The sequence below is a fragment of the Arachis stenosperma genome, chromosome 1, assembly GCF_014773155.1.
Source record: "Arachis stenosperma cultivar V10309 chromosome 1, arast.V10309.gnm1.PFL2, whole genome shotgun sequence".
Classification (NCBI taxonomy): domain Eukaryota; kingdom Viridiplantae; phylum Streptophyta; class Magnoliopsida; order Fabales; family Fabaceae; genus Arachis; species Arachis stenosperma.
This window is the reverse complement of record NC_080377.1, coordinates 35,202,284-35,212,345: the sequence shown is the minus strand read 5'-3', so window position 1 is coordinate 35,212,345 and position 10,062 is coordinate 35,202,284. Positions and strand designations below refer to the sequence as shown.

At 37.2% G+C, this 10,062-nt stretch overlaps 1 non-coding gene across 1 annotated transcript; it reads left to right on the top strand.

Moving 5' to 3' along the window:
* Positions 1 to 2,032: 2,032 nt before the first annotated feature.
* TRNAK-CUU (transfer RNA lysine (anticodon CUU)) lies at positions 2,033 to 2,105 on the top strand. The gene has a single exon. It is a non-coding gene; the product is annotated as a tRNA-Lys (tRNA).
* The last annotated feature ends 7,957 nt before the right edge of the window (positions 2,106 to 10,062 follow it).

Below are 10,062 nucleotides of genomic sequence, written 5' to 3'. Positions count from 1 at the left end.
GAGTGTGTTTGTGAGTTGAGATATTAGAGGGGAAAAACAAGAAAGGCAAAGGAGAGAGGCTTGAAGGTTAAAAATTTAAAATAGATTTCTCCCTATTTTTCACTCGTTCTTTTTCTTTTGCTTTTTAAGTTTAAAAAAAAAGATTAATCTTTACATACAAGTGTTTTACATTTACAAGTTTTACAAGTCCGAACGAAACCTATCCATTAAACGCGCTACTTATGTTACGTGCTTTTTTAACAGAATTTTAAATCAATTCAAATCAATTAACGCACAATTATATAACTTTCATTTTTCAAAAGATTTCGTTTCCTTTTTCGAGTTTCTTACCAAATTTGTTGGATTTTCTTCGTGCGTTTTCTCTTTGCTTCGTTTTGTCGATTTTCATGGTTTTTGAAATCAAGCTTTAAAATTGTTTTGAAGATAATGAAACTTCAGAAATATACTCAAACGGTTACAGAAAAACTTAGAAAAACAGTAAAATAGTATCTTGAATAATGTTTCTTCCTTTTTTCTGGTGATTTTTGATGGAGATTTGTATCTTTTCTTCTTGATTTCTTCTACTCTTCGCGAGAAGTTGGAACGTTTCTGCAGAATCGTAGTAGTTTGTTTCGAATGTCCCTTGAATATTGATGATTTGTATTTTGATTGAGGAAGAAGAGGAAGAGTGAACGTGTTGTGGAAGGGGCGCGTGTTTTTTTCTTAATGTGTTGCGTTTTGATTGAGGAAGAAGACGAAAAGTGAACGTGTTGTTAAAGGGGTGCGTGTTTTTTTCTTGGATTTGGAGTAACTTGTATAGCTTGTAAGCCAAAAAGGCTTGTATATGTAGCAGACTTCTAAAAAAATCTTTGTTCTAAAATATCATCAACTTGTGAACATGCATATCCGTTTGAAAATTCCATGGTTTTGAGCTGGACCAAATCAGATTAAACTGAAAATTGGTCACCAAATTGGTCTGATCATGGCAAAGAAAATGGTTGTGACTGAATCAACCAAAAATTGTCAAAAAAGTTAATAAACCAGTTAAATTGATATGATTTTTTTTTTTTTTTTGCAGTTAATTGATTAGAAAGTTTTTTTATTGAAAAAATATATTTTATATATAAATATACTGTTTTAATGTATCAAATTTAATTTCGGTTAAATTTTAATTATAACTTTAAATTTTTAAACTTCTAATTTCATCAATGATTTGATTTTTAGAACCTTTAATCATCAATTCAGCAATTAGTTTGATTTTCATAACCTTCGAAACATTATCTTATTCTATGTGCTCTAAATTTTACTACAAGCAGCAGTTTAGGAATGTAGGTATTAGGTGCTGGCAACACAAGGTCTAGTTGTGGCGCATTTGAAAGTTGACATAATTTCATGCCTAGTCAAGGTCACATTATATATTTTTATGGTTAGGGAAGTGACTTCATTGCGTTCATGGTTTAGCAACTTTATTACAATACCAAACATGTATTAGTGCTTTGATTTTAATTGTGTACCTATTTAATATAAAACAAATTATAGTTACTCCCCATATCCTCCTCCGTTCCTAATATGTTTATTTCGGTCAGCAACTGAAGAGTACTAATTACCTCAAGAATTCTACCCTCCTTTATATATATTTAACTTTATTTTTATAAATTTTTAATAAAAAATATAAAGTACAATATTCTTTATTTTTTTCTCGTTCTATCATAGTTTTATTATATTTGAAATTAGTTCATCGTCTCAATCGAATTCAAGATTATTAGTATCTGTCAATTCTGCTGAATATATGATGATGTGGTACATATATATAGTAATTATAAAGTCAACATTCTTCTTTAAATGCGAATTATATGGTTCCCAGTTGCCACGTTTATAAATTTTCCCTTTGGAGTAATTAATAAGACTCTGTAAAGCATGATCCTTTTTTCTCCGAATATATCTGAAGTTACGTGGAATATGAATAAGACTATTCACCCAACAGCCAAGAGACACTTATGTTAAAGTAATCCAACAAGAGATTAATATCATTGAAAGTTAAATTAATAACGAAGCTCGTCTAGCTCAGTTGGTAGAGCGCAAGGCTCTTAACCTTGTGGTCGTGGGTTCGAGCCCCACGGTGGGCGTAAATAAATTTAGTTATTATGAACATAACCTACCACAAAAAGTTAATAAAGGTTATTAAAGTTAAAACGCGGTCCATGCTAATTGGATGCCTCATCCCCACCAACATATTATCATCAACACCATTTTTGCTTTCTACAAAATTCGTGTCGTTTTCATGAATAATGCCTCTTTTAAGTGCATCTAAGGGTTCTTGTCACAACCCTAGAATAATGGAAGAATATATATGAATAATAGTTATCATGAATAATGGAACATATACTCTATAGTAGTTGTTAGAGAATCATTAGAATTAATTTAGATCAATTAGTATCGTTTATATTTATATAATATATTTGTATATTAATTATAGAATTCTATGTCTTTATTATTTTGATTCATCTAACACCTATAAATGCCTCTTGTATATTGTATTTTTTATTACACTGAATAATACACAAAAACACTTTTTTCAGCTTGATCTCTTGTTTCTAACATGGTTCGCAAGGCATTTTGTGGACTTAAGCAAGCTCTTCGTGAATGGTTTGACAAGTTCAGCACTACTATATGTAGTCTTGGTTTTACTTCTAGCCCTCATGAGAATGCCCTTTTCATTTGTAAAAGCGAACGTGGAGTTGTTCTTCTACTTTTGTATGTTGATGACATGATCATTACTGGAAATGATGTTGATGGTATATCTGATCTGAAGGCCTCACTTCACCGTATCTTTGAGATGAAAGATCTTGGTTCTCTCAGCTATTTTCTTTGTCATCTATCTCTCTTAGGCTAAGTATGCTTCAGATCTTCTTGCTCGTGCTGGGATTATAGATAGTCGCACTAAGACTACTCCTCTTGAGCCTAATGTTCGATTTACCCCTATGGATGGCACTGTTTTGGATAATTCAACTCTCTATCGACAGTTAGTTGGAGGTCTCGTATACTTGACTGTCACCCGACCAGACATCGCCTATCCAGTTCATGTACTTAGCCAGTTCTTGTCAGCTCCTCGCACTACTCACTATGCGGCAGTTCTTCGCATTCTTCGCTACATCAAAGACACTCTATTTCTTGGCCTTTATTTTTCTGCACATTCCTCTTTGTCTCTTCAGGTATACTCCGATGCTGATTGGGCTGGTGATCCCACTGATTGTTGTTCTACTACTGGTTACTGTTTTTTTCTTGGCGACACTCTCATTTTTTGGCGTGCCAAGAAGCAAACGTTCACTGCTCGCTCAAGCACAGAAGCTGAGTACCGTGCCCTCGCAGACACCACTGCTGAGGTGATCTCGGTTCGTTGGCTTCTCGAAGATTTGGGTGCTCCTTGGTCATCCCCCTACTGATGTTTTTTGTGATAACCGCAATGCTATTCAGATTGCCCATAATGATGTGTTTCATGAACGCACCAAACACAATAAGATTAATTGTCACTTTGTTCGGCAACGTATCTTTACTAATGCTGTTTGTCTCATTGCTGTTGGAACACTGGATCAGACTGCTGATATCTTCACGAAAACTCATCACCCGACACGTTTTCGGACTTTGTTATCCAAACTCAAGATGGTATCTTTAGCTCCGACTTGAGTTTGAGGGGGAATGTTAGAGAATCATTAGAATCAATTTAGATCAATTAGTATCGTTTATATTTATATAGCATATCTGTATATTAATTATAGAATTCTATGCCTTTATTACTTTGATTCATCTAGCACCTATAAATATCTCTTGTAAAATATATTTTTTATCACACTGAATAATACACAAAAACACTTTCTTTAACTTGATCTCTTATTTCTAACAGTAGTATCATATAATGTGAAGAAGCTAGATAAGATTTCTAACCTAAATTGCATATGTAAGAAAATTCCATTTTAATTCTTCCAGACTATTGAACATCATGCCTAATTACTTCGCTCCACAGTAAAAATAAGATTATATTCCCTCTAGTGCAAAAAATAATACAACATAAAAATCTAATCATCTATAGTAGTATCAACAAATATATTTAATTTAACTATCGACTAAATTAAAAGTCTTATTAATTGCATAAAAAACATTATAAAAGTCTTATTAATTACATAAAAATTTAATACATTAAAGTCTTATTAAAATATTTGTATGTGTAGGATCCAGGTTATTGGCAATAGTAAAGGTTGGAAAAAGCATTAAAACCATTTTCGATTTCTTGATTTTTGTTACGGATCTAGTTCCCGAGTCCCACACCAGAACGGTCTCTAACCCGGTTACCCGAGATTTGACGACCTAAATCGGTCCTATAATCCCTAACCAACATTCGAATTCAAATACCTCCTTTATTATAGCCAGATAAGATGAAATAACTACCACCAGCTATATAAAGGGGAGCTAGAGGTCTCTCAGTACATCACTCATTCTACATACCTTATACCTCTCAGATCCATTCTGACTTAAGCGTCAGAGTGTCTTTGCAGGTACCAACCCCATTGCTCTAGTCATATAATCCGGCGACCGCCTCGACTTGCAAGTTCCTAATCCATCTCATAACCCGTACCAGAGACATCTAATACATTGGCGCCGTCTGTAGGTACTACTAAGCCGTAGCGGCATGACGGAAAACCTCGAGGAGCAATCCTCAAGCCACCATCACAACTCAAACCCACAAAGCCCAACACTCGACCTTTGGAATAGCCTTCTCCCCACCCACGGGAGAATTACCAGCACCGTGCACCGCCTACCGACCCCAGACCGGCAGCAACCAAAGAAAGGCAACTGGCCGCCCACTAAAGCCCGAGCGTCCGACGACCTAGGAGAAAAACAATCCAAATAATCCAAGAGCTTTGTCTTTGAGTGCAAAATCTCGAGGGTCGAGTTACTTTTAAGGAGCGATACCATCCCGAACGTGCAAGCCAAGCAACCTCCAGGGCCCGATCGCACCGTGAAACCAGGAACAATAGATCACTGGTGCACGAAATTGCAATCACACTTTTGCAATCTGCACAACTAACCAGCAAGTGCACTGGGTCGTCCAAGTAATACCTTAAGTGAGTAAGGGTCGATCCCATGGAGATTGTTGGCTTGAAGCAAGCTATTGTTATTTTATTATTCTTAGTCAGGAGATCAAAATTATCAGTTTGAATTACTAAAAAATAAAAGAGCGTGAAATAATTACTTGTTGTGCAAAAATGGAAAATATGTTGGAGTTTTGGAGATGCTTTGTCTTCTGAATTCCTGTAATATAATGTTTCCTCTCATGCAAAAGTGCAAAGTTCCTTCCATGGCAAGCTCTATGTAGGGTGTCACCGTTGTCAATGGCTACTTCCCATCCTCTCAGTGAAAATGGTCCAAATGCTCTGTCATAGCACGACTACTCAGCTGTTGGTTCTCGATCATGTCGGAATAGAATCCATTGATTCTTTTGCGTTTGTCATCACGCCCAACACTCGCGAGTTTGAAGCTCGTCACAGTCATCCAATCCCAGAATCCTACTCGGAATACCACAGACAAGGTTTAGACTTTCCAGATTCTCATGAATGCCGCCATCAATTCTAGCTTATACCACGAAGATTCTGATTAAGAAATCTAAGAGATACTCATTCAATCTGATGTAGAACGGAGGTGGTTGTCAGACACACGTTCATGGATTGAGGAAGGTGATGAGTGTCAAAGATCACCACCTTCTCCATAGTTAAGCGCGAATGATCATCTTAGATAGGAACACGCATGTTTGAATGGAAAAACAGAAATAATTGCATTAATTCATCGAGACGCTGCAGAGCTCCTCACCCCCAACAATGGAGTTTAGAGACTCATGCCGTCAAAGAGTATAAAATTCAGATCTAAAAATGTCATGAGATCCAAAATAAGTCTCTAAAAGTTGTTTAAATACTAAACTAATAATCTAGGTTTACAGAAAATGAGTAAACTAAGATAATTGGTGCAGAAATCCACTTCTGGGGCCCACTTGGTGTGTGCTGGGGCTGAGACTTAAACTTCTCACGTGCCTGGGCTGTTTCTGGAGTTGAACGCCAGGTTGTAACCTGTTTCTGGCGTTGAACTCCAACTTGCAACCTGTTTCTGGCGCTGAACGCCAGACTACAACATGGAACTGGCGTTGAATGCCATTTTACGTCGTCTATCTTCGCGTAAATGATGAGCGGATAATTTATACACTTTTTGGCATTGTTTTTAGTATGTTTTTGGTAGTTTTAGTTGAGTTTTTAGTATATTTTTATTAGTTTTTAGTTAAAATTCACTTTTCTGGACTTTACTATGAGTTTGTGTGTTTTTCTGTGATTTCAGGTATTTTCTGGCTGAAATTGAAGGTTCTGAGCAAAAATCTGATTCAGAGACTGAAAAGGACTGCAGATGCTGTTGGATTCTGACCTCCCTGCACTCGAAGTGGATTTTCTGGAGCTACAGAAGCCCAATTGCCGCGCTCTCAACGGCGTTGGAAAGTAGACATCCTGGGCTTTCCAGCAATATATGATAGTCCATACTTTGCCCAAGATTTGATGGCCCAAACCGGCGTTCAAAGTCACCTCAAGAAATCCCAGCAACGCTGGAACTGGCACCCAAATGGGAGTTAAACGCCCAAACTGGCATGAAAGCTGGCGTTTAACTCCAAGAAGAGTCTCTACACGAAATTGCTTCATTGCTCAGCCCAAGCACACACCAAGTGGGCCCGGAAGTGGATTTTTATGTCATTTACTCATCTCTGTACACCCTAGGCTACTAGTTTTCTATAAGTAGGACCTTTTACTATTGTATTAGAGGACTTTGGTAGCTATCTTCGTTTTATGCTATCTTAGATCATTGGGAGGCTGGCCATTCGGCCATGCCTAGACCTTATGCTTATGTATTTTCAACGGTGGAGTTTCTACACACCATAGATTAAGGTGTGGAGCTCTGCTGTACCTCGAGTATTAATGCAATTACTATTGTTCTTCTATTCAATTCCGCTTGTTCTTTGTCCAAGATATCACTTGTTCTTCAACTTGATGAATGTGATGATCCGTGACACTCATCATCATTCTCACTCATGAACAAAGTGACTGACAACCACTCTTGTTCTACAAGCATACGAGGCTCTAGTGAATATCTCTTGGATTCCTGATAACACGATGCATGGTTGATCGCCTGACAACCGAGTGCTCGCCTGACAAACGAGCCAGCCATTCCGTGAGATCAGAGTCTTCGTGGTATAGGCGAGAACTGATGGCGGCATTCAAGAGAATCCGGAAGGTCTAACCTTGTCTGTGGTATTCTGAGTAGGATTCAATGATTGAATGACTGTGACGTGCTTCAAACTCCTGAGGGCGGGGCGTTAGTGATAGACGCAAAAGAATTACTGGATTCTATTCCGGCCTGATTGAGAACCGACAGATGGATAGCCGTGCCGTGACAGGGTGCGTTGAACATTTCCAATGAGAGGATGGGAGGTAGCCACTGACAACGGTGAAACCCTTGCATAAGCTTGCCATGGAAAGGAGTAAGAAGGATTGGATGAAGACAGTAGGAAAGCAGAGAGACGGAAGGGAAGGCATCTTCATGCGCTTATCTGAAGTTCCTACCAGTGAATTACATAAGTATCTCTATCTTTATCTTTTATGTTATTTTCATCACCATCATACAATTGAGTTTGCCTGACTAAGATTTACAAGATGACCATAGCTTGCTTCATAGCAACAATCTCCGTGGGATCGACCCTTACTCACGTAAGGTATTACTTGGACGACCCAGTGCACTTGCTGGTTAGTTGTGCGAAGTTGTGTAATGCCATGGAATTGAACCACCAAGTTCTTGGAGTTCATGACCGGGGATTATGAGAGTTGTGAAAAGTATTGTTCACAATTTCGCGCACCAAGTTTTTGGCGCCGTTGCCGGGGATTGTTCAAGTTTTGAGCAAGCTTTTGGTAACAATGCCTGGGATTGTTCAGTTTGGACAACTGAAGGTTCATCTTGTTGCTTAGATTAGGTATTTTTTTTCGAAATTCTTGAAGATGAATTCTAGAGTTTCATGATGATTTGTTGAAATCTGGCTGGCTGAGAAGCCATGTCTAATTTCATTGGACCGAGGTTTCAACTTATCATCACAAGAGCTTGTTGATTTCTATCAATCTTGCTTTTGGAGCAGTGATCTGCTAAGGCTTGGCTGGCCTTTGGCCATGTCTAGTGTTTTGGACCGAAGCTTTCTTTGAAAGCTTGGCTGGCTGTGAAGCCATGTCTAATTCCTGGACCGGAGTCTTAGACTAGCATTGCACTGATTCCTGGAATTCTCATTAAGAATTTTGATATCTTTTTCCACTTGATTTTCGAAAAAAAAAAACACAAAAAAAATTTACAAAATCATAAAAACAAAAAAAAAATTTTTATGTTTCTTGCTTAAGTCTAGTGTCTCATCTTAAGTTTGGTGTCAATTGCATGCATTCATTCATGTGTCTTAAGGATCTTCAAGTAATTCTTGATGATTTCTTACTCTGATCTTTGAATTCTTTTGGCTTGAGTGTTTATGTGTCTCATATAGTGTCAGTAGTATACAAACTGCTAAGTTTGGTGTCTTGCATGCATTGTTATTTGATTCTTGTTGCACTTTGATTATTAAAAAAAATCCAAAAATATTTTTCATTTGTGTCTTTTCAAGTCAATAATACAAAGAATTGAAGATTCAGAACATGCTGCAGAGGAATTATACAGAAAAAGCTGAGCATTCAAAAATGCCCAGTGAAGAAGACAGACTGGCGTTTAAACGCCAGCCAGGGTACCTGGTTGGGCGTTTAACGCCCAAAGAGGTAGCATTTTGGGCGTTAAACGCCAGAATGTATACCATTCTGGGCGTTTAACGCCAGGATGGCAAAGGGGGAAGATTTTGTTTTTCAAATCAATTTTTTTCAAGTTTTCAAAGATTTTCAAAATCAAATCTTTTTCAAATCATATCTTTTCAATCAAATGTTTTCAAAATCAATTTCTTTCCTTTTTCAAAGATACTTACTAACAATTAATGATTTGATTGAACATCTCAAGTATGTTGCCTTTTCTGTTGAGGAAGGTTTAATGTTTGATTCATATCTTTTCTTGTTAGACAAGTCATTGATTTTCAAAATCAAATCTTTTAAAACATTGTTTTCAAAACATATCTTTTAAAATTGTTTTTAAATCAAATCTTTTCAATCATATCTCTTTAATCACATCTTTTTCAAAATCAGTCTTCAATCAAATCTTTTTAACTTCTAATTTCAAAATCTTTTTCAAAAATCACTTGATTTCTTTTCCACTTTCAATTTTCGAAAATTATCAATCAATTTTCAAAATGTTTTTGACATCTTTTTAATTAATTTTTGAAAATCCTCTTCCCTCCTTCTCACATCCTTCTATTTATGGAGTACTACTCCTTCTTAATGCACAATTCGAACTCTATCTAATCAAGTTCGAATTCTTCTACCTCCTTCTTCTATTTTTCGTTTCCTCTGACACCTCAAGGAATCTCTATACTGTGACATAGAGGATTCCACATTTTCTTTTTCTCTTCTCTTTCATATGAGCAGGAGCAGAGACAAAGGCATTCTTGTTGAAGCTGACCCTGAACCTGAGAGAACCTTGAAGCGAAAGCTAAGAGAAGCTAAAGCACAACTCTCTGTTGAGGACCTGACCGAATTCTTCAAAGAAGAAGAACACATGGCAGCCGAAAACAACAACAATGCCAACAATGCAAGGAAGGTGCTGGGTGACTTCACTGCACCTACTCCCGACTTCTATGGGAGAAGCATCTCTATCCCTGCCATTGGAGCAAACAACTTTGAGCTTAAGCCTCAATTAGTTTCTCTAATGCAACAGAATTGCAAGTTCCATGGACTTCCAATGGAAGATCCTCATCAGTTTTTAGCTGAATTCTTGCAGATCTGTGACACAGTCAAGACTAATGGGGTAGACCCTGAGGTCTACAGACTGATGCTATTCCCTTTTGCTGTAAGAGACAGAGCTAGAATATGGTTGGATTCACAACCTAAA